Source organism: Somniosus microcephalus, chromosome 7, assembly GCF_052327205.1.
Source record: "Somniosus microcephalus isolate GS21.2 chromosome 7, FLI_Smic_1.0, whole genome shotgun sequence".
In the NCBI taxonomy this organism is placed as follows: Eukaryota; Metazoa; Chordata; class Chondrichthyes; order Squaliformes; family Somniosidae; genus Somniosus; species Somniosus microcephalus.
In genome coordinates this window covers 128,487,180-128,512,838 of record NC_140993.1, presented here as the reverse complement: position 1 = coordinate 128,512,838, position 25,659 = coordinate 128,487,180, and positions in this window count along the sequence as shown.

The window sequence follows — 25,659 nt, the reverse complement described above, 5'->3', positions numbered from 1 at the left end:
AGTTCTCTTAAAGGTGAACGGTTAAATACAATGGTTTTCTTAAAGGTAGACGGATACATACACTACAATCCTCCCTTTTTAGCTTACAACATACTTAGTCCCCCATTAAACATAACATATATTCAACTTCATGTAAAACAATTCACAGGTATAATCTATGCGGGAAACAGTTTACAGATTCAGTCTCTGCGGGAACAGTTCACAGATTCAGTCTCTGGTCTTGACTCGGTCCGAACAACATCTCTGTGGTGTAGCCGGTTCACATTGCTAGCGTGACTCATCCAATAGTCTTTCCCTTGACTTAACAGCTTGAACTTCCGTCCTGCTGAACCAGCAGTGCTGACTTTTACAAACAGCTGGACTGCCTTGGTAATTTTTCCTACTTGCCAACTGATTTGGCTCCCTTCGTAGGGCCCACGTACATGATCTGGTAGAAGTGATAATGATTTAGATGGTTATCACTTTCTGCTTCGTCTTTTTCTTTTCTGCTTCTTGGAGACTCTCGGGGCTCCCTTATCAGCTGCCAGCTGTAGCGCCACCATCTCCCTATGTTCCTTAGACTTTAAGTGCTTCATCCTGATTTCTGCACTTTGGGAGTTTTCATCACAAGCTGGGCAGACCAAGTCCTCGTAATATTCCGTGTCACTCAACAAGTCATGGTAATATTCGGTGTCGTCCTGAACTAGTCTAGCGAGAGGGCCTGCTACTTCTTCCTTACCCAACTGGACGTTAGCCGACTGTTGTTCCCTCCCTAGACATCTTTCCTGAAGAGACTTCTTCATGCGTTCATATTCATCCCGCTCTTCCTGGGTTTCCTGCCAATCCTTCACTAATGACCTCATTTGTGATTCCAATACTTCCCCTTCCATCGGGGATTGATTGATCGGGCTATTCAATCCTTCTACTGGAGCAGCTGTTTCAACATTCTGTAGTTCACATTGACGTGATTCAGCGTACTTTCGGCAGCCCCGTAAAATCTGTGTTGCAACCTCAACTATTCCCCAAACTTTTGAGAGCTCCGAACCCCTTCCCTTTGAAGATTGAAGCTCGTGTTCAAATGGTTCCCATTGCAGAGTCTTGTCTCTCAGCATATGAAGGAGTTGGCTGACCGTTAACTCTTCCACGGGGAGGATCAGAGTCTTCTCCATTTCATCCGTCTTCTCCATTTCATCCACCTTTTCCTCCAATGCGTTCACCTTTATTTCCTCTTGTACTTTGGCTTTAAGCGCTCGGAGAAGTTGCGCCTTGATGCTCTCTAGCTCATGTTCAGGGGCCATTCTTACAGTCTCTGTGTTTCTTACAGTTGCCTTTTCTTTCACTGAAAGAATTCCCAGTTGAATCTGTTCTTCAAGTTGTTGAACCTCGGTCATTGCTGCCTCATATTTGTCTTGGGTTTCCTTCAATATTTTTATGAGTTCTTGGACATCTTGACTTTCATGTTCTGCCATGTCTTTCACCTCTAATTTCTCATCTATGGATGGAACTTCTACCGATGAGTCTGTCTTGGCCTTGAGCTCATCAAGAATTTCCTGCAGCCTTTGGACTTCTTGCTCATGTTCAACCTTTAGTTGCTCATATGCTTCCACTGAAACTAGCTTTTCGGAGGTTGCTGAGTTAACCCCCTCCAGGATTGTAGCCTGGGCCTGTTCATACTGTTCCTTCAACTTCTCAAACTCTGCTTGTAAGGAGTCGTAGAGAAGAACTGGAATAAAATCCTGGCTTCCTGAAGATTCCTCTTCATTTGCTTCTTTCTGCAAATATTCTAACTCCTGAACATCATAAGGGAGATGTGATCGGTGATTGGTCACGATGGCTCTATGGTCGCTCTCTGCTTGAGCTAGCTGCTTCTGTTGTCTTTCCAGATTCTCCCATTCGGTGTCATAGAACTTTTTCATTGTTTTCATCTCTTGTACGAGACGGTAACTCAATTGTTCTAATTGTTGTCGTAATTTGAAATAAAGTTGAGTCCGAGCTCGGTGTTCTTCCGTCATGGATATGTCCTTAAACTGAACAGACTCAGAATTCTCTGTCAAACTATGTTGTCGTTGTTCGGTGGAGATCTGTTCTGAAACTTTGTTCTTCTCTGGAGCATAAGCCTTTCTGCATGCCTTCGTTTTTCCAACCTTAGTCGGCAAGTCCATTTTAGCCTTGTCTTTCACATTTGGGTTGGTCTTATCGTCATCCGATTCAGAACCTGAGCTGATTGTCTGCACCGAGTCCTCACTCGTTATGGCTTTTAGATAGTGCCATTCCATGTCTATTTTCTTGATCCACTCCCGTCCTAGAAGTGGTGGTCCTCCCTCAGGTAGTACGTATAAGTTCATTCTTGGGTGTTCTTTACCCCTATCTCTCACCTTGACTCTTATCTTTCCCATGGGGTATACTTTATGCCCCGTGTATGTCTGCAATACGAACTTGGTATCTCTTAAGGGTATATGTGAGAATAGCTGGTGGTAATCCCTTCGATTTATGACTGATAGAGCTGATCCAGTGTCCAACTCCATTTTCACTTGGACTCCAGCTATTTTTAGCATGACCCAGATAGTTTGTAGGTCAGCTTCCTTGCTCACATTGTGAATTCTCAGACTACCCAGCTCCTGGCCGTTTGGGTCTGAGTCCGAATTCTGTTCGTCTGAACTCTTCTCAGCCACCTTGTGTACCTTGTTGTACTTTTCCTGTGATGGCTTCCTTTGGTTGTTGGTCTTCTTCCCTGACCGGCATACCTTAGCTATGTGACCCAGTTTGCCACATTTCCTACATTCCTGGTTCTTAAACCAGCATTGGTTCTGGTTGTGTGTTGTCTTCCCACAATGATAGCATTTTGTTGTTGCCGAGGTAATTTGCTCCACACTGAGTGCCGCTGTCTTTAGCTGCATTTCCGCAGTTCCCTTCGCTGCGGCTTCGTGCGATGCTGCAATAAGGACAGCCCTGTCAAGTGTAAGGTCGTTCTCTTCGAGTAGTCGCTTTTGCGTTCCTTCCTTTGCCAATCCGCACACGAACTTGTCTCGCAATGCCTCTGTCAGATTCCCTCCAAACTGGCAGTATTTCGCTAGTCTACGCAGTTCGACCAAGTATTCTGCGTTGCTTTCGTCTTTCCGTTGCGTTCTCGCATAGAATTTGAATCGTTCCGCCAACATCAACGGTGTGGGGTTCAAGTGATCCTTCAGAACAGCCACAATATCATCGAAAGTCTGATCCGCCGGTTTAGCCGGTGATAGTAGACGCTTCAAGAGCCCGTATGTCTTCGCGCCCATCGAGTTTAGCAAGGTTATAGCTTTGTCATCTTCTTCTATTTTATTGGCCTCACAATAGATCTCAATGCGTTCCACATACGTGGCCCAGTCTTCTACCTCGGAAGTAAAATCGTTGATGTTACCATGCTTAGGCATCTTCCTCTCTTCCTGATAAACACCACGAATTATTTCTTGAAATTTTTTTTTTTTTTTTCCAAGATGGCGGTTCCCATGAAAATGGCGGTTTCCCGCGCTTATCTTCTCTCCCCGCCCACTTCAATGGCGGTTTCCCGCTTCTGTCTTCTTCCCCGCCTAATGGCGGCTTCCCGCGTTTCTTCCCTGGCGGGAGGGGTACACTTTCCCCACGGGCGACGGCCGCTGGCTTTCAGGTTCACAGCCTGCGCGTCGGCTTCAGTGCTTTCCCTTTTCTCGGCAGGGCAACCGGCGCTGGGTACACCCCGTTGATGGCGAACAGTTTCAGCCGCTGGGCTGGCTCTCGCTCAGTTCCCCTTGCTCGGGCTCTGTCTCTCTCCCGCTCGCTCGGCTCTACCGGCGCTGGGTACACACCGTTGACGGAGAACAGTTTCAGCCGCTGGACTGGCTCTCGCTCAGTCTCCCTTGGTTGGCTCTGCCTCTCCCGCTCGCTCGGCTCCCAATCGTGCCGCCCAGCCCTCTCGCAGTCCGGTGCTTCCCTCCCCGGCTGCGGCTGAGTTTATCTCTTCCCGCGCCTACGTTCCCGGTCGCAGCGCTTCGTGGCTTCGGTCGCTGCCCGGCCTTTTTCGCCGGTCGCGGTCTAGCTGTCTCACGACGCCGTTGCGTCCCCCAGCCTGTCTGTACCGCGGCTTCCTTGCTCCACGCTGCCCCAGTCTCAGCGCCTCTGGGCCCGACTTCTGTCCGGCTCCTTTCCCCCTCGACCGTGGTCGAGTGCACCGCCCTTATCCTCCGGTTATTCTTTTTACTTTCCCTTACTCACAGTCACCGTGGCCGCCTTGCTTCTCGTGCTGATCGGCTCACTCCTCACCGTGGCAGAAGGGACAGTCAGTGCCTGTTGCTGATGGAAGTCTTTGTCTCTAAATTCTTCCTCCTTTCTAGTTCTGCAGCCTCGAGTTTTCTCCCAGCAGAACGACGAGGGCGGTTGCCTCTTCGCGACGCTCGTTAACTGCTTCGGAAGTATTGTTGCCGCAGGGTACGATCGGACTCGTCGCCACTGTAAAGTTTGTGAGTTGTTTAGTTAATTAATACACAGACTCCAAGAGTAACTTAAAACAGGACTTTACTATTCGAAGGTCAGGGCGAATCTGCCAAATAAATCCTGACACAGCACTTATATACCGGTGTGGTCACCGTCGGTATTACAGTATACAGAAGCCAACAAAGTAGTGCCACACCTAAAATAGTTCTCTTAAAGGTGAACGGTTACATACAATGGTTTTCTTAAAGGTAGACGGATACATACACTACAGCACTATTTTGAAGAAGAGCAGGGGAGTTATCCCTGGTGTCCTTGCCAATATTTATCCCTCAATCAATATCACTAAAACAGATTTTCTGGTCAGTATCACATTGCTGATTGTGGGATCTTGCTGCATGCAATTTGGCTGCCATGTTTCCTACATTACAACAGCGACTACACTTCAATAAGTACTTCGTTGGCTGTAAAGTGCTTTGGGACATCTGGTGGTCATGAAAGCCGCTATATAAATGCAAGTCTTTTTTTTTCTTCAGAGGGATAAACAGAACATGACAATCACCATAGAAACACAAGCCTAGAAATTAATCTGGTTTTGTTTTGGAGCCCAGACTAGATGCTGCACGAGCAGTGCCCGTACCGAGAGGTCCGAGGATCGAAGCAAATTGGGCCTCAGGCCTCATCAATATACAAAGAGCTGTCTGCCTCATTGACAGTATCCCTCAGTTAAGTCCCGGGGTGGGGTTTAGAGTGGGCTATGAGGGAAGCCAATCACAACTCCTCTGGAGTCAAGGGAGAACTTCTGCTCCTCTTGGCTCCACAGGATAGGGTTTTAACAAACAACACATTTTTTACTTCACTGGAATTGGATGCTGCTGAAGAATCTTAAAGGTCCAATGCCTGCCCCGCTTAGGGCCGACTCATTTCTCGATGAAGTCTTTCAACTGATGTTAGGTCCATAATTTACCTACATCCTGTACCAGCTCTCTGAAAGAGCTATCCATGTAGTCACACCTTCCTCTCCTGTCCCTAAACCCTTTTAATATTTTCATTTGCAAATACCTCTTTACTTCTCTTTTGAAAGTTATTATGGATTTTCCTTCTGCCACTTTTTCTGGTCAACCATCCCATGTCCTAACAACCCTCTGTGTAAACATTTCTCCTAACATTTCCCTTCATTTTTTTTGTAACGTGTTTAAATTTATTCCCTCTAGTTCCCCAACCAGTGGAAATAGTTTTCCCCTACTTACCAGCTCACTTACATATACTGGAAAGAACAATAATCCCAACACTGATCCTTAGAGGCACTACTGTTTACAGGAAACTCTTGTTTAAATGGCACCTAAATATCTATTAACCAGCAAAATTCATACTCCGAAAACAACACCTCAATAACCGGAAATGTTGCCGAGTCCGAGTCTCCCGCGATGGCCGAGTTAGTCAGTGGGGGTAGTTCTCCAAACTGCCACTACTCGGCTTCTTGGCGCTGTTGGAAGTCCAAACACCTCAGTAACAGGTATCTGACTCTCGCGCGCTGCCGGGAGTCTCCTCCGATCCGCCATTTTTCTGTTTACTGTATAAGTTTTGTTTTACTCTTAAGTAATTAAAGAGTTATGGATTACCCTCAACTGGCAGTACTGTACTTAATCAAGCATCTTCCACAATCCATTTAACACAACGTTCTGTAGGTGAGTACCCAATTACTGTATACTGCACATTTCTTGATTTTTTAAATTTTTGTTTGTTAAAAATAGCCTTGGTAGATAACCCTCTCCGTCATCCGGAATTTTTAATCAACCGGCACCATCCCGGTCCCGTCGGTGCCAGATACCAAAGAGTTTCCTGTACATCCCTCCAGATTAAAAAAATCCATTAACCACTACTCTGTGTTTTCTGGTCTTCAACCAATTTGGTGTCTGCTCCTTGCCATGTTTTGTGAGCTGTTAGATAAACACATTGCAGAGCAGTAGTACAGAGTGCAATGTGAAAAGATAAGCATGACTCTGCATGCTGGTGAACAGTTGCAAGAGTGCTGTGTATTCTCCTTCTGTGATGTTTCTCCAAGCATACAATGAAGTGCAGTTCAGAGCCATGGTAAAATTAAGCAAAGTGTGAACAATTGATTTTTGAAACCAGCAAATTTCATCTTCACCTACTCCCAGGATCTAGTCACAGATAAGACAGCATTCACTCTTTCTGATATCTCCATCCAAGCTGCTCTTGTTCCATTTACAGAGGGATGACTCTTCACTCCAAAAAAGACCACCCAACTCTCCAGCACCTCTTGCAGCAAAACCTGTAAAGCTGCATCCTAGTCTTGCTACAGCTATTTCTACTCCTCAATTGCATTATAGCTTTAAGGTGACCAGTAATCCTTTGTTTTATGAGCTCTGTGTGAGGAGCACTGCAATACAATACAAAGGAACTAATCTCATATTAAAGCGCGAGGTCAGCTCACACCACTACAGATGCACACATTGTCAAAAGAGCTGTGTTCCGCTTCTGTTGTGTATGTGCCTTTAAGAGAAGAACTGATTCTATACTGCAGTACCGGCAGTGACCACCCCTGTATATAAAGCCATAGCAGGCTTCTGTATTTCAGTCTTAAGTTCCAGCATTTCTGGCTGTGCAGCTGCCCCAGTCAGCAGGAGGAGAAGGAGCAGCCAAACCAGGAGAGTGGAAAGTGGTGGTCTCCTGACCAGGAAGAGGAGGATATCGATAGACCACCACCACCTCCACCTCCACCATCATCACAGCAACTGAGGTGCCTGGAGAGAGAGGACAGAGGAGGAGAAGGAGAAGGGAGGCCAGCAACAACACCAACCAGGGGAGAGGCCTTTCCATTACTGCCTCCCCAAATTGGCCTCCACTTCAGGAGAGGGAGAGAGGGGAGAGAAACAACCAACAACCACCAACTGTTTGGAAGGAGGGAAGAACAACATCATCTTTCAGGTGGGTGTTATTTGGTGCACTCTCCCAAAGACTTTGGCCTAGAAATTCAGTTGGTTGCGCCAGCCGTTAGCGCCTTAGGAGGAGTAGATGTCAGGCACTAGGCGGGTAGCGCCTGGGCGCAGCGAGAACTGCGCCTCGCCCCAACTTCACTAGAGATTTAGCGGCGGCGCAAAGTCTTTGCGCACGCTCAGCTGCGCGCGCAGATCATGACGTCATTTCCTCGTGCAATGCCCTTTGTGCGCCCCCAACTGGAACTTCAGTGGCAACGTCCCATTGTGCGCCTGGCGCCCCTAGCGACTGGTAAGTGGAACGGTGCTCAGCCGATGCGGGGTGCGGGGGGCGCAAATTAAAGGGCACTCCTCCTGCAATATAAAAGGCTGCCATTTCGCAGCACTCCCTCTTGCGAAATGGATCTTTGGAGAGAGACCAAGGTAGATAGCTTTCTGCTTTGGCCCAACATTCGGACAGGTACTTCTGGCTTCAGGCCACAGATTTCCACTAGTCTTTGCCTTCATTGACATCTCATTGTTTGCCAGCATATTATGGGGGCTGCAATGGGTGTCAACGCAGGCTTTCTCAATTACATCCAAAGGGCTCACAGACGCTGTGAGAGGGTGGCAGCCCTGGCTAGACGGAGAGGGGGCAACAGGCGTCGGCAAAGGAGGCCTTACCCAGCCAGGGTATACCGCCAGCAGTTCTCCTATCTCAACATGTCTGAGGAGCAGTGTGTTCAGAGGCTGCGATTCAGAAGGGACGTGGTCACAGAGATCTGCCAGCTGCTTGGCGGTGATCTGCAGCCACAGCTGAGGAGCAGGACATCTCTGTCGGTGGCAGTGAAGGTGACGGTGGCTCTCAACTTCTATGCCACCGGCTCCTTCCAAGCCGCTACTGGGGACATTGCCAACATCTCCCAGTTCGCCGTGCATTGCTGCATCCGCCAGGTGACCAATGCCCTTTTCAAAAGGAGACGTCAGTTCATCTCCTTCTCCATGGCCCTTGCCAAGCAGCAACAGCGTGCAATGGGCTTTGCAGCATTCGCGGGCTTCCCCATGGTGCAGGGCGCCATTGACTGCACGCATGTGGCTTTGCGGGCACCTCTGGAGAATGCCGAGGATTACCGCAACCGGAAGGGCTACCATTCGCTCAACGTCCAGCTGGTGTGTGACCACAGGCAGCTCATCCTAGCTGTCAATGCCCGCTTTCCAGGCAGCAGCCACGATGCCTTCATCCTGCGACAGACTTCTGTGGCAGACATGTTCCAGGCCCAGCCTCACCCACGCGGATGGCTTATCGGGGACAAAGGCTATCCTTTGTGTACCTGGCTGATGACCCCGCTCCGTGCGCCCAGCACCCCTGCTGAAGAGAGATACAACGAGAGCCATCAAGCAACCAGGAACATCATCGAACAAACAATCGGCATCCTGAAGCAACGGTTCCGCTGTCTGGATCGTTCCGGTGGAGCCCTACAGTATTCGCCGGAGCGAGTCTCCCATTTCGTGGTCGTTTGCTGCATGCTGCACAACCTGGCTATCCGCAGGACTCAGCCACTGCCACCACAGATTGGAGGACCACCTGAGGAGGAGGAGGAGGAGGAGGAGGAGGAGGACCAGCACAGGAGGGAGGCAGAAAGTGCAAGGGCCGCCTGTCGCCAGCTTATTGAACGTCGGTTCTAGGCCCCCTCTCAGGGACTGGCTTGTGCCAATGTCAGCAGATGAATGTAGCCGCTCCACAAGCCCTCAGCCGAGCAGGGCAACCAGGACTTAACCAAAAAACCATGCACACTGCAATTTAACCACAATAATTTATTGAAAACCTCTGCCCTTCCCACATTACATGCTCATGTGGAGAAGCCCCCTCCAAAAACACAAAACTACCAGTCTCGGCCTTACTAAAAGAAAGAAAGACACCAGTCTCGGCCTTACAAAAAGAAAGAAAGACACCAGTCTCGGCCTTACATAAAGAAAGAAAGACACCAGTCTCGGCCTTACATAAAGAAAGAAAGACACCAGTCTCGGCCTTACACAAAAACAACTGCACCAGTGTCGGCCTTACAACAAGCACCAGGCATTTGTGCATGCCTCTACTTTTTGCCCTGCGAGGGCAATGCCTTGCGCATCCTTGCCTGGCCCCTGCCCGGCCTGCTGCTCCTCCTCAATGGGAGCCCAGTGGCTGCAGCAAGGCTGGGGGAAGGCTGCTGAGGGGCAGATGGTGAGACGGCAGGTGCCCTTGGGGGTCGGCCTGCACCAGCTCTGGCCTTGGAGTGGCCGGCTGCTGACTGCTCCAACTCTGGCTGGGCGGCAGCAGTCTGTCCAGCAGCTCGTGGCAGCTGCAATGGCGGAGTGGCAGTGTCGGCTGCAGGAATGGTGGCAACCTGGCAGATCGCAGGTGTTCACTGGTCGCCTGACACATTGGCACTCGCACGGGCCAGCACTGCAGCATGCGCAGCAAACAGCTGAAGGACAGACTGCTGGGCTGCTGCTGCGCGGCGAGTGCCCTGGTGATGCCTGGCTGATCCAGCGAGGGTGGCAGCAGTTAGTGCCCGTGTGGCCCTGGTCTGTGTCCGCATGACACCAGCCAGTGAATGGACGGCACGACTGAGCACTTGGCTAGAAGCCGACTGTGCTGCCGCGAAGTCCTGCAGACGCCTGGCCTGTGCTGCCGCGATGTCCTGCAGACTCCTGGCCTGTGCTGCACTGAAGAGTTCCAGACTCCTGGCCTGTGCTGCACTGAATTGTTGCAGACTCCTGGCCTGTGCTGCCCCAAATTCCTGCACACTGCTTGCCAGTGATTCCATGGAGTCAGGCATCCTTGCCACTGCAGCCATGAGCTCAGTGTGCCTGCGCTCAGCCTGGACGGCCATTTCCTCTAGGAGGCGCACCTCCTCTGCACTGACCGTCGCAGGACTGGAGGCCGCACTCACCCTCTGGGGAGAAATCCGCCGAGCTTCCCCACCCCTCCCGCGTTGCTGCAGGCCGCTGGGCCCCGGAGCTTCACTCTCCTCCGACCCTTCCCCCCGGCTCCCCTCCAGGGAAGATGTGTCCCCTACATCGCCATGGGCTGGCGCGGCTGAGGGTGGCACTGATGGGCCGGCCTCCTCTTCCTCCTCCTCGTCTTCCGAAGGGCTGACAGTGGCAGCTTGAGGGCCCGCCTCCTCACCTGGCGATTCACCATCTGAAAGCAGGAAGGCACAAGAGTAGCTTTAGAGTGAGGACAGGGCGGCAGCGAGAGAGGCATGAGTGGTGCCATTCACCGCATTGGTCGGACAGTGGCAAAGGATGCTGATCTGATGCGCAAGTGGAACGAGAGAGGTCCAAAAGGTGATCCCCTTACCATTGGTGCCCAGAACAGGGTCGGCATCTCCACTGGCGACGGGGCCAATCAGCCGGCCTCCCATAATGTGCTCCACACGCTGGTCGAGGTCGGAGAGCTCTTTGAGGTCAGAACGGCCTCTGCCGGTGTCAGTTCGGTTGCGCCGGTTGTGCGCAACCTTGGCCTGCAAGAGAAAGGACGGCCTCGAAGTACAGTGTGTAGCCCTGATCTTGTCTGCACTGCCTCCCATGGTCGAATAGCTTGGACAGTGTGTAGCCCTGATCTTGTCTGCAATGCCTCCCATGGTCGAATAGCTTGGACAGTGTGTAGCCCTGATCTTGTCTGCAATGCCTCCCATGGTCGAATAGCTTGGACAGTGTGTAAAGTGCTGAATGTGCAATTGATTTTCATGCCAGTCCCATAGCTGCTGGATGAGGGCTGGCCATTAGGGCTTTCAGGTCCCTTTGCCCATAATGTGAGGTGCACATGCAAGGATGAGGAGGACACTGGAAAGGGTACTCACCCTGACAACCCGAGTGAGGTCATTGAACTTCTTCTGGCATTGCACAGGAGTCCTGGCAACCACGCTGTTGGAAGACACCCTGTTGGACACCTCCCTCCAGGCTTTCCGGTAGGCGCTGGGCAGCGGCCTCTTGCCACCTTCTGGGAACAGAACATGGCGCTTGCGCTCCACTCCACCAACCAGCAACCTCAGGTCTCCGTCGCTGAAGCACTGCGCTCTCCCTGGCCTTCTCCATAGTCCTGGGCGTTGTACAGGTGAAGCTGAAGTGGTCAGGCCTAGGTTGAGGGCTGCAGTGTGCAGGGCGTGGCAGGCAAACTAATCCACTCTCCCCCTTTAAGAGATGACCGGCGCCAGAGTGTCTGCCGTCAATCAAGAACTCGCCGCACCTGCGTTGCGCCCGGCCTCGGGGGTATCGCTCAGCACCGCCGGCTTAGCGCCTAAAGATAGTCATGCATCGCCTGTTTTAGCGCAGCAGCAGCCTCTTGGGGCGATGCGACTGAATATCGGCGAAGAGGGCGCGACTTTGCGCCGGGCACAAACTTTAGCGGCCGCCCGACTGTACCGCCCCAAAAGTGGCTATACTGAATTTCTAGGCCGTTGTATTTTAGGTGGGGGGAGAAAAGAAGAAACAAGGCCGGATCATCAAGGCGTATCTGTGTGTGTGTGTGGCTCTTGTTAAAAACTAGGCCATACACACCACTAATAAGCACCCCTTCAATTGCCTGACCTGGGACAGCTGGAGCTGCCTAGGTGAAGTCCAATTACATCGTTAAGACCTGGTGTGAGACTGAGCCTGCGGCATCTCCAGCTTTCCCAGGTGAAGACATCTTCTCCCCCTGCCAGAAGACCACCTTCAAAGACTTTAAATTCCCATCGGAGAGTGCACCCCTGCCAACACCCACCCACCCACCATCCTGAGTGGCAACCCTGCCCTTGCGGCCTCCCTCCTTCCCACCCCGCCTTTCTCTCTCTCTTTGTCTCTCTCTGCCTATTTCTCTGAGGCACCTCAATTTCATCTCTTTTTATTAATTACCTATTGAGCAGAGGGGAGAAGGCCCCTCTCCTAATTTCAATCAATAAGGGGAGAGGTGTGTCTTCATTTTAAACAGCTCCCTCTGCTCAATAAAGGACCAAAAAATACCTGAGGCCATTAACACCTTCAGGCCTGTGACTTGGGGTGAGTGTAGCCCTTATAAAAACACCCCATAATGGCGACTGCATCTTCGCCGGTGGCGGGGCCAGCCAGGACTTAAGCGGGAGTGGCAGCCACAGCCCCAGCTGCTCCCACTGCTTCTGCTGCCCCGTCACCTTTTAAACTTATGACAAAAAAGCTTGGGGTGAAGAGCTACACTCACCCCACTATGACCATTGAGGCCTGCGTTAAAGCCATGGCTGGGGTTGTCGGCCCCTCAGCCATCGTCGCGGCCTCAAAAATGTACGGGAAGGCTGTGTTCTTCCTGGGGTCAGAGCGGGCAGTGTCCCTGGCTGTCGCCAAGGGGCTCACCATGGACGGGACCTTCTTGCCGGTGGATCCTCTCGAGGCCACCGCGCAGGGGATAGTCATCTCGAACGTCCCGCCCTATGTTCCTGGTGAGCTCCTCCTCCCCCATTTATGCCAACTTGGGGAGGTGAGGTCGGGGATTACGCCCATCCCGCTCGGCTTCCGGGAAGCCAGCCTTCGCCACGTCTTCTCCTTCCAGCACCAGCTGTTTATCCAGCTGGCGCGGGAGGAGGACACCGACGGGGCATTCATCATCCACCACGAGGGGACCGCCTATCGCGTCTTCTGGACGTCGGACGGTGTGCGGTGCCACGCCTGCAAGGAGGTGGGGCACATCCGGAAAAACTGCCCCGCCTCCAAGGCCGCTGGATCATCTCGTGCGGCCGAGGCTGGCACCGCCGCTGCTCCTCCCCCCGGATCTGCCCGCGCATCGGGAATGTCTGATGCGTGGTCGACATCGGGGGCCGATGCCACCAAGGCCTCCGGCAGGGGGGAGGGAGCGCGTCCGGCCGTAAAGAAGGTGCGGCGGAAAAATAAACACCTTAGGGCGGGTCCCCCCATGGATGGCCAGCCCTTGCCCCTTGCGCCCCTTACACCCGCGCTCCTCGCGGAGTTAATCGGGGCAGACGCGAGTGGGAGGGGCCTCGTGCCCGAGCCTGTGGCCGCAAATGCCGCAGCGGTAACGTCAATACCTGCAGCTGGGCTCGGGCCCGAGGAACCCGAGAAACCTGCTCCGCCGGAGGGAGCAGTGGAGGAGGTCTCTGCAGACATGGAGGTCTCCCTCGCTCCCTCCATGCTAAAAAGAAGGCGCGACCCCCTGGAAGAGGAGGAGGACTGGGAGGAGGAAGGTCCCTCCGAGCAGGGGGAGTCGTCGCCCGCCGCGGGTACTGCGCCCCCCCCCCCCCGCTGTCGTCATCACCAGCGGTCGGCAGGGGTCGCCTGTCCCTCGGGAGGCTGAGGCAGATGTGTCTGTCCGGCACGTGACTCCCGGGGATGGGGACGAGACCCTGCCCGTGGGGGGGGTCGCGGAACAACCCGCGGCTATTGACATTTTATCGGTGCCGTTACCCCTCGCAGGGTCGGGCGGCCTGGGGTCTGGGTCGGGCAAGCTCGAGGAAAATGAGCTCGCCCAATGCGACCCGGACATCTCCCAGGGGCTGCTCGTCCCAGTGGAGGTTTTAATTGAAAACACCCCATCCGCTGGGTTGGAGGCTGGTGGCGGGGAGGAGGATGGTCCCCTGGCTGCGTCTCTTGTGCCGGATCTACTGGAGGAGCTGGGAATTGTTCTCTCCCCGGTTTCTCCGGTCGTTCTGGCATCTGAGGCGGGGGGGGACTCCGAACCGCCGCCGTCTTCTGGCCCGGCGCCCCTAGAGGAGCCCAGGGAGGAATCCTCTGCCGCCGATCCTGGGGGTGGGATCCGGGCGGAGGCGGGGCCGGCTGGTGCGGCCGAGCCGTTCGCTGCGCACTGCGCGACGGACGGGTCGGCCGCTGGTGACGGCCCCCTGGAGGAGGATGGGGACTCGGTGATGGGCGCGGAGGACGATTTGGACTCCACCGTCCACGAGGCGCTGGATGACCTCGTGCCCTTCGCCGAGTCTCTCCTCATTCCCGTAAGGGAACTCCGGGACTTTATGGCCACGTGCCGGGGTCGGCAAAATAAGATCCGGCTGGCCCTCGACAGGTGGTCGGAGCTGGCACTGCTCATCTTGTCCGTCCGCGCCGCCGTTAAAATCATGGGCGCGGACGAGGGCGTGGACCCGCTCGAGCTGCGTCGGCTCAGAACGTTCCTCACTGGGCTGCTGAGGAAGTGGCAGCTGACCAGCGGCTGCACTCCCTCCCCCGGTTACGTGTAGGTAGAGGTTGCACTATGCTTCTGACATGAAGATAACCATAGCCAGCCTCAACATCAACGGCAGCAGGGAGGCGCGCCGCAGAAACAACAACTTCTCGGTCCTTCGGGACGGGAAGTATGCGGTGTGTTTCCTGCAAGAAACCCACACCATTCCGGGAGACGAAGCCACGTGGCTCCTGGAGTGGCAAGGAGGGGTCAGCATGAGTCACCGCTCCAACAATTCCAGCGGGGTGGCTATCTTGCTGGCCCTGCATTTTCAGCCGGAGATCTTGGGGGTCAAGGAGCATGTGCCGGGCCGCTTGCTCCAGGTCACTGTTCACCTGGGGGGCGTGCCGCTCCATCTAGTGAACGTGTACGCCCCTCAGGCCGGTGCGCAGCAAGTGCGCTTCTTCGAAGAAGTGTCCGCTCTTTTGGGCTCCGTCGACGCGGGCGAGTGCGTCATCCTCGGGGGGGATTTTAACTGCACCCTCGAGGCGAGGGACCGTTCGGGTCCCCCGCGAAGCCCGGCGGCGATGGAGAAGTTGAGGGACCTGGTCGGGTCCTTCGACTTGGTGGACGTCTGGCGAAATCTCCACCCCGACTCCAGCGCCTTCACTAGCGTGAGGTCTGGGGGAGGAAGGTCCAGAATCGACCGCCTCTACATTTCCTGGGCGTACGTCTCCTGCGTTCCGGCGGCTTCCATGCGGCCAGTGCCGTGCACGGACCACCACCTGGTGTGGGCGGAGCTCGCTCCGCTGCGCGCGCGGGGGGGGGGGTCCGTGTACTGGCATTTTAACAACCTGCTGCTGGAGGACGCGCGGTTCCGGGATTCGTTTTGTCGGTTCTGGGCCGACTGGAGAAGGAAGCGGGGGGGCTTCCCCTCCTTGAGGCTATGGTGGGACGTGGGCAAGGCTCCCATCCGTCTCTTCTGTCAGGAGTACGCGAAGGGGTCGACCAAGAGGCGGGAGGCCTGGGTCGGGCGGTTGGAGAAGGAGGTGCTCGACCTGGTGTCCCGTCTCGGTCAAGTCGTTGAGGACCCGGCCCTACGGAAGGTGTACGAAGAGAAGAAGGGCGCGCTGAAGGACCTGCAGCTCGTCGGGTCCCGAGGCGCGTACGTGAGGTCGCGGATCCAGCTCCTGCGGGACCTGGACCGCGGCTCCCCCTTCTTCTACTTGCTGGAAAGAAGACGGGGGATCCGTAAGCAGCTCTTGGTGCTGCTGGCTGATGACGGATCACTGGTCTCAGATCCGGAGGGAATCAGCGCGGAGACCCGCGCCTATTACGGGGCTCTGTTCTCTCCGGATCTGTCCAGCGAGGATGCGCGCAGAGTTTTGTGGGAGGACCTGCCGAAGGTCAGCCCGGAGGGCGCTGAAAAATTGGATGCTCCGCTAAGCCTGGCGGAGCTGACCGGCACCCTCTGCCAGCTCTCGAGGGGAAAGTCCCCGGGGCTGGACGGGCTGACCGTGGAGTTCCACAGGGCGTTCTGGGACGTCTTGGGGGGCGACTACGCGCGGGTCCTGGGGGAAAGTTTGGCAACCGGGGAGATGCCCCTCTCTTGGCGCAGGGCGGTCATTGTCCTGCTGCCTAAGAAGGGCGATCTCCGCCTCCTTAAGAACTGGCGCCCTGTCTCCCTCCTCAGCACGGACTATAAAATCTTTGCCAGGGCCATGTCTGCTCACCTTGGCACCGTGCTGGCCCACATGATCCACCCCGACCAGTCCTACACGGTCCCGGGCCGGACCATCCACGGTAACATCCATCTGGTCCGGGACCTGGTCCACCACTCCCAGAGGGCTGGTCTGTTGGTCGACTTCCTTTCCCTGGATCAGGAGAAGGCGTTCGACAGGGTGGATCATGAGTATCCCTTCGGGACTCTGCGCGCATTCGGGTTCGGGACGCATTTCGTCGCCCGGATCCGACTTCTGTATGCCGCCGCGGAGTGCCTGATTAAAGTTAACGGGTCCTTGATGGCGCCCCTTCGCTTCGGGAGGGGGGTGCATCAGGGATGCCCCATGTCCGGTCAGTTATACGCCATTTGCGTGGAGCCTTTCCTGCACCTCTTGCGGAAGAGGTTGACCGGACTGGCTCTGCAAGGGCCGGGCGTGGAGGTGGTCCTCTCGGCTTACGCCGATGACGTGCTCCTCACGGTCACGGATCCCGCTGACTTGCGGAGGATGCGGGAATGCCAGCAGATTTACTCGGACGCATCCTCCGGCAAGATCAACTGGGAGAAATGTTCCGGACTCCTGGTGGGTCAGTGGCAGGTGAACTCCCTGCCGGAGGAGTTCAGGCCTTTCGCCTGGAGCACCACGCACCTCCTCTATTTGGGAGTCTACCTTAGCCCTGCCGAAGATGCCTGGCCGGCGAACTGGCAAGAGCTGGAGGCCAAAGTCACCGCTCGCCTAGGACGCTGGACAGGACTGCTCCAAGTGTTGTCCTACAGGGGTCGAGCGCTGGTCATAAACCAGCTGGTGGCCGCCATGTTGTGGTACCGGTTGGTCACTTTGATCCCTCCCCCTGCGTTTGTCGCCAAGATGCAGAAGAAGCTCATCGACTTCTTCTGGGACAAAAGGAAGCACTGGGTCTCTGCCACGGTTCTGTGTCTCCTGCTTAGGGAGGGCGGTCAGGCGCTGGTGTGCCTTCGCACCCAGGCTGCGACTTTCCGTCTTCAGATGCTGCAGAGATACCTGTACGTTGAGAATCCTCCGAGATGGTGTGCGCTGGCGACGTTTTTCTTCCGCCAGCTGCACGGCCTCAATTACGACACGCAGCTCCTGTTCGTGAAAGTGGGCGGCAGGCGTGCCGGCCTGCGGGAGCTGCCTGTCTTCTACCAGGAACTGCTATGGGTTTGGAACTACGTCGCTTCCAGGCAGAGCTCTCCCCCGTCAGGAGCGGCGGCTCTCCTTCGGGAGCCGCTGCTCAGGAATCCACACCTCCACAAACGCGGGTTCGGGCGGCTGGCGGAGGGCAGGGCTGTGCCTGGCAAGGTGACCAGAGTCGGGGACCTGCTCGATGGCGGAGGAGCGGGCTGGATGGCGCCGGAGGAGCTGGCGTGGCGCCTGTCCTGGGCCAACGTCCGGCTCGCGGTCGAAGCCATCGAATCGGTGAAAGCGGCACTGGGCCCCGACTCCACTAGGTGTATCAAGGCGGCTCAAGCATGTGGGGCGATCCCGTCCGAGCTTACCCCCGTTCGGACGGAATTCCTCATCGGCGACCAGCCCCGAAACTCCTCTCGGGAACCGGTGCCTCACAACTTGAGCTGTCTCGAGGAAATACCCTCCGTGCCTTTTCATTCCGCGCGGAGGGGTTTCCTGTATGGGCTGCTCCTGCACACTCTCCACTTTGCCATCTTCATCTACCGTCCGGACACGCCTTGGCGTGGCGTCTTGCCGACTGGCGGTGGCGGAGGTCCCCAATGGAGGGCTCTCTACGCAGGAGTCCTCCCTTGTTCCATCGGGGACTTGGCCTGGAGGGTGTTGCACGGAGCGGTCCCGTGCAATAAGGTTTTAAGTAGGTTCACGGACTCCCAGGCCGCCTGCATTTTTTGCGGCCTGGAGGAGTCCGTGTTTCACGTTTATATGGAGTGTGAGAGGTTGCAGCCCCTCTTTCACTACTTGAAGGGGCTGCTCCTCGATTTTTGGTTGCACTTCAGTCCCACGCTCTTGATCTACGGTCACCTGGTGCGGAGGGGAGCGGACAGGTTGGAGGACCTCCTTGTGGGCCTGCTCCTGGGCCTGGCTAAAAGAGCCATCAATTGGTCCAGGCAGCGGGCGGTCGAGGGGGTCGTCCAACCGGATTGCCTGCCTCTCTTCCGCGGCCATGTTCGCGCCCGGGTGACCCTGGAGATGGAGCACGCGGTGTCCGTCGGCGCGCTTGAGTATTTCCGCGACCGGTGGGCGCCGCGGGGACTAGAATGCATTATCAACCCAGAAAACCAAATTTTAATTTGATTTGTTAAGTTTTAGTTGAACTTTTGTTTATTTACAGTCCAATTGGTTTTTTTTTTGGGTCCAAACAAAAAGAGTACCCTCTGTTCAAGTAAATACCTGTTTTATTGTTCTCCTGCAGTCCGTGTATTATTTATACTCGAACATTACACTGGCGACGGGCAGGTTCGAACTCACCTGCAGTACTGCATCACCTCACGGGGATCTTTTCCCTGAAGAGAAGCTTCTTGGAGGTCGAAGTCAGAACGGCGGGCGTCGACCGCGGGCAACCGCCCAGGGATCCATCGGAGAGTTGCAGGGGAGGCTGTGGAGAGCTGGGCCTGGCTCCCCAGTCGAGGTGTTCCAGCAAGTCGTGCTGGTAGCAGGTAGTGCGCTGACCCTTCCGGACTGCGGCGGGCTAGGGCTCGATCGAGCGGCTCTGCAAAGGGGCCGTGCAGCGTTGTCGGGAGGAAGAGAGAGAGAGAGGGTGGAGCGCACAGGCGGTCGGTGCTCAAGAACAGGGCAGCGTGGTGAGGATAGAACACGGGGAAGGAAAAGTGATATGCGCCGAAGCCGCGGGTCGCCGCCATTACCCTGTAGAATGCTAGGAGCAGCGTGGCAGCAAGGGGAAGAAGGAAAAGCGCGGGAGGCAGCATTTTATTCCATTGGGGAAGAAGAAAAAGCACGGGAGGCGCCATTTTAAATCACTCAAGATGCCGAAGAGTGGCAGTATCACTGCTTTCGACAATGAGGTAGAAGACTGGACCACGTATGTGGAAAGAATTGAAGTGCACTGCAAGGCAAATGAGGTGGCCGATGGAAAGAAGGCTTCGGTATTATTAAATTTGATGGGCGCGAGAACATACAGCCTATTGCGGAATTTAATTACCCCAGCTAAACCAGTGGAGAAAAGTTTTGAAGAGATTGTTAATATCTTACAGGAACACCTAAACCCTACACCGCTGCTGATAGCAGAAAGATTCAAGTTCCATAAAAGAAACCAGCACAAAGATGAGAGCAATGCTGACTATCTTACGGAACTACGCAAGTTATCGAAGCACTGCCAGTTCGGAGCAGGACTGGCAGACACCTTGCGGGATAAGTTTGTCTGCGGGCTCCAGAGTGAAGGAACCCAGAAACGACTATTTTCGGAAAAGGACCTGATGCTAGAACAAGCTTTCAGCGTGGCAGTATCCTACGAAGCAGCAGCACGGGGAGCTGCAGAAATACAACAGAAACCACAGGAATACAGCGCTAACGAAATGGCGTATGGAGCAGAAAAGTGCTATCGCTGCGGCAGAACAACCCATGATCAGAAGGACTGCTGGGTTAAGGACAAAGTATGCAGGCAATGTGGGAAAATGGGACACATAGCAAGAGTCTGCATGTCGGGAAAGAAAACCAACACTGTAAGAACTACTAAGGAAAAGTACAAGAAAGTAAAGAAATTGACAGACAGTAGTTCGGAAGATCAGGAGAGTGATAAGGACTCCGGGAGCAGGAGACTAAGTAGTCTGAAGTTACACAACGTGATCGCAAAGGAGGATCACCGAAGCATTTGGGTCACCCTCATGATAGCAGGGTCCCCAGTAAAGATGGAATTGGGCACAGGATCAGCCCTAACTGTCATGAATCGACGAGACTATGAGTGGCTATTCTCACACATACCCTTGAAGGACACGTCCATTGTATTGAAGACATACACGGGGCAAAAAGTCTACCCCAGAGGAAAAATAAGGGTGCCAGTTGAATACAACGGCAAGGAAACACAGAAACTGTATCTATATATACTACCAGATGGAGGACCACCATTATTGGGACGTGAATGGATCCGAAAAATACAATTGGATTGGCATTCCATTCAGGCGCTAACTGTGACTGATAAAAAGGATGATGATGTCACACCTGGACGACTGTCAAAAATTCTAACTGACGCGAAAGAGGTGTTCCAACAAGGACTTGGGACTCTAAAAGGAGTAACGGCAACGATAAAAATCGAAGATAACGCAAACCCAAAATTTTTTAAGGCCAGACCGGTAACTTACGCGATCCACCCAGCCGTTGAAGCAGAGCTGGAGAGTCTGGAGCGTTCGGGTGTGCTGTCCAAGGTGGACTGGAGCGAGTGGGCCACACCCATCGTTCCTGTAATGAAGAAATCATTGAGCAGCACGCCTGGGGAACCGAAGAAGGTTCGCATCTGTGGAGACTTCAAGGTAACTGTGAACCCAGTCCTGCACACAGTACAATATCCACTTCCACGGATAGAAGATATTTTCGCCTCACTATCTGGAGGGAAACGCTTTACAAAGATTGATCTGGCCCAAGCGTATCTACAAATGGATGTGGAAGAAGCATCTAGGGAATACCTCACGATAAACACTCACAAAGGCCTTTACCAGTACAATCGACTGGTATTCGGGGTAGCATCAGCCCCGGCTATTTGGCAGAGGGCGATGGAACAAGTCCTGCAAGGGATCCCGGGGACCCAGTGTTATTTGGACGACATCCTGGTTACGGGCGAAAATGACAGTGAACACCTTGCCAACCTGGAGCAGGTGCTCACGAGATTACAGGAATATGGGCTACGAACCAACCGCCCCAAATGCGAGTTCTTCAGGAGACAAATCTCGTATTGTGGCCACATGATTGATGAGGAAGGGTTGCATAAGTCGCCGGACAAGATTGAGGCTGTAGTCAAGGCTCCAGCACCGGAAAATGTGTCGCAACTGAGGTCGTTCCTCGGGTTGGTGAACTACTACCATAAGTTCTTGCCGAATTTATCCACAATTCTGCACCCACTGAACGCCCTACTGCAAACTGGAGTAACATGGAAATGGAGTGATGAGTGTAAGCGTGCCTTTCAGAAATGTAAATGCCTAATCACTTCAAAAGAAGTATTGGCCCACTACAATCCAACACAACTGATTCGGTTAGCATGTGATGCGTCTCCCTACGGCATCGGAGCAGTGCTGTCACACAAATTCCCTGACGGTTCAGAGAGGCCAATAGCCTTTGCGTCACGCTCGTTAACCTCAGCCGAGCGTAACTACGCCCAGATTGACAGGGAGGCCCTCAGCCTGGTGTGGGGGGTGAAGAAGTTCAATCACTATCTGCACGGGCAGAAATTCACCCTACTGACTATTCATCAGCCCCGGTCTCCATTTTTAACCCAAAGCAGGGCGTTCCGGTGATGACAGCGTAACGGCTGCAAAGATGGTCACTTTTTCTAGGGACACATCAGTACGACATAGAGTACAAGGGTACGAAACAGCATGGAAACGCTGATGGGCTGTCACGCCTACCGTTGCCTACGGTAGAGGAAGCACCTGCAGTGGACCCTGTTGAGATATTCCATGTGACCATAGTTGAATGTCTACCTGTTACAAACTCAAGTATAGAGAAGCAAACCCAAAATGACCCGACACTCTCTCGGGTCTATGATTTGACGGTGAAGGGATGGCCAGCACATGGCGACTCACTGTTGCCAGCATTCTCGCCAAGGAGAGAACAGCTGTCAGTGTGCCGGGGGACCTTGATGTGTGGATCCCGAGTGGTAATTCCACCCAAGTTGAGAGATAGAGTGCTCAATGAACTTCATGAGGGTCATCTGGGAGGGGTAAAAATGAAGAGCCTAGCCAGGGCGTTTGTGTGGTGGCCGGGAATCGATAAAGAAATCGAGGATATGACCAAGAGATGCACAGGATGCCAGAAGGTCCAAAACGCTCCACCACAGGCCCCGCTACATCCATGGGAGTGGCCCTCATCTCCATGGCAACAGGTACACATTGATTTTGCTGGTCCATTTATGGACTCAATGTTCCTAATCGCTGTGGACGCCCATTCGAAATGGCCAGAGGTCATCAAAATGTCCGCCACCACCACGGAGAAAACTATTGCAGTCCTATGGACCATCTTCACCAGGAATGGCTTGCAGGAACAGATTTGCTCCGACAATGGGCCACAGTTTGTGTCAGAGGATTTCCGGAGGTTTCTGAGGAATAACGGGGTGAAGCATTACACATCTGCCCCATATCATCCAGCCACAAATGGATTGGCTGAGAGGTTTGTTCAGACCTTTAAAAAGGCCATAAAGGCAATGCATAATGACAACATACCACTACAACACAAGGTGGATAATTTCTTGTTTGCTTACCGGAATGCGACACATGCAGTCACCAACCAAGCTCCAGCCATAATGTTCTTCAACCGAAGGCTAAGATGTCGCCTGGATTTGCTCAAACCAAACATAAGACGAGATGTTGAGGATAAGCAATTCCAGCACATAAATGAGAAGCCAACCAGGAGCTTCAAGATAGGGCAACCAGTCTTGGCCCGCGACTACCGAACAGAAAAATGGCAGCCAGGAACGATATGCACACAGCAGGGACCATTAATGTATACAGTGGACGTTGGAGAGAGCATCGTGAGATGCCATGCTGACCAGATTCTAGAGTCACAGGAACAAGCCAAACCCATACCACGAGCAGGTGCACCTGGAAATCAACCCGAAGTACAGATTGCGTCTACCTGAGATGCAGTGGTATTGGAAGCTGACGAACCAACCAATGACAATGAGCCAGAATCAACTCCGCCGCAAGAACAGGATACTCAAGAAAGGCGCTATCCAGTCAGGATCAGGAAGCCTCCTCAAAGACTGAACTTATAAATGATTATTTCAGTTGATGTATATAGTACAGAGAAAATTGTAATTGCAATTAGTTATTATTTATTTGTTAAATGAATGTTATGTGCTGTTTATCTAAAAGGGGAGGAATTGTTGTGTATGTGCCTTTAAGAGAAGAACTGATTCTATACTGCAGTACCGGCAGTGACCACCCCTGTATATAAAGCCATAGCAGGCTTCTCAATTTCAGTCTTAAGTTACCCTCTGTTCAGCTGCAAGCACGAGCAGAGGGAGCAGCCAGACTTTGGAGAGTGGATTAAAGTGGTGGTCCCCTGACCAGGAAGAGGAGGAGAACGTTGGACCACCACCACCAACTCCACCATCATTTCATCAACTGAGGTGCCTGGAGAGAGAGGACAGAGGAGGAGAAGGAGAAAGGAGGCCTACATCAACATCAACCAGGGGAGAGGCCTTTCTATCACTGCCTCCCCAATTTGGCCTCCACTTCAGGAGAGGGAGAGAGGGGAGAGAAACCAACTGCTTGAAAGGAGGGAAGAAAACTTCATCCGGAACATCTACAGGTGGGTGTTATTTGGGGCACTCTCCCAAGACTTTGTATTTTAGGTGGGGGGAGAAAAGAAGAAGCAAGGCCGGATCATCAAGGGGTGTAGTGTGTGTGTGTGTGTGCTCTTGTTAAAAGCTAGGCCACACACACCACTAATTAGCATCCCTTCTATTGCCTGCCCTGGGAGAGCTTGGAGCTGCCCAAGGTGAAGTCCTTAATTTAATTTAATTACATCGTTAAGACCTGTTGCAGGACTAAGCCTGGGCTTCTCCAGCTTTTCCAGGTGAAGACGTCTTCTCCCCCTGCCAGAAGACCACCATCACCAAAGACTTTTTCCATCGGAGAGTGCAACCCTGCCTACACCCACCCACCATCCTGAGTGGCAACACTGCCCTTTGCGGCCTCCCTCCTTCCCACCCCCCCACCTCTCTCTCTCTCTTTGTCTCTCTCTGCCTGTCTTTCTAAGGCACCTTAGTTTCATCTATTTTATTAATTGCCAATTGAGCAGAGGGGCGAGGGCTCCTCTCCCAATTTAAATCAATAAGGAGAGAGGTGTGTCCTCATTTTAATCAGCTCCCTCTGCTCAATAGAGGACAAAAAAATATATATATACACCGAGGCCATTAACACCTTCAGGCCTGTGACTTGGGGTGAGTGTAGCCCTTAAAAAAAGCACCCCAGAATGGCGACTGCATCTTCGCCGGTGGCGGGGCCAGCCGGGACCTATGCGAGAGTGGTAGCCACAGCCACAGCTGCTCCCGCTGTTCCTGCTGCCCCGTCACCTTTTCGATTAATAACGAAAAAGCTTGGGGTGAAGAGCTACACTCACCCCACTATGACCATCGAGGCCTGCGTCAAGGCCATGGCTGGGGTTGTCGGCCCCTCAGCCATCGTCGCAGCCTCGAAAATGTATGGGAAGGCTGTGTTCTTCCTGGGGTCGGAGCGGGCGGTGTCCCTGGCTGTCGCCAAGGGGCTCACCGTGGGCGGGACCTTCCTGCCGGTGGATCCTCTCGAGGCCACCGCGCAGAGGATCATTATTTCCAACGTCCCGCCCTATGTTCCTGGTGAGCTCCTCCTTCCCCATTTGCGACAACTTGGGGAGGTGAGGTCGGGGATCACGCCCATCCCGCTCGGCTTCCGGGAGGCCAGCCTTCGCCACGTCTTCTCCTTCCGGCGCCAGCTGTTTATCCAGCTGGCGCGGGAGGAGGACACTGAAGGGGCGTTCGTCGTCCTCCACGAGGGGACCGCCTACCGCGCCTTTTGGACGTCGGACGGTGTGAGGTGCCATGCCTGCAGGGAGGTGGGGCACATCAGGAGGAACTGCCCTGCCTCCAAGGCCGCCTGATCATCTCGTGCGGCCGAGGCTGGCGCCGCCGCCGCCGCCCTTCCCCCCGGATCTGCCCGCGCGTCAAGTACGTCTGATGCGCGGTTGACGTCGGGGGCCGATGCCACCAAGGCCTCCGGCGGGGGGGAGGGAGCGTGTCCGGCCGGAAAGAAGGCGCGGGGAAAAAAGAAGCACCTTGGGGCAGGCCCCCCCGTGGATGGTGAGCCCTTGCCCCTTGAGCCCCTTACACCCGCGCTCCTCGCGGAGTTGATCAGGGCAGATGTGAGCGGGAGGGGCCCCGTGCCCGAGCCTGTGGCCGCAACCGCCGCAGCGGTAATGCCAATACCTGCGGCCGGGCTCGGGCCCGAGGAACCCGACAAACCTGCTCCGCCGGAGGGAGTCGAGGAGGAGGCCTTTGCAGACATGGAGGTCTCCCTCGCTCCCTCCATGCTAAAAAGAAGGCGCGACCCCCTGGATGAGGAGGAGGACCGGGAGGAGGAAGGTCCCTCCGAGCAGGGGGAGTCGTCGCCCGCCGCGGGTACTGCGCCCCCCCGCCCCCCCAGCGCTGTCGTCATCACCAGCGATCGGCAGGGGTCGCCTGTCCCTCGGGAGGCTGAGGCAGATGTGTCTGTCCAGCACGTGCCTCCCGGGGATGGGGATGAGACCCTGCCCGTGGGGGGGG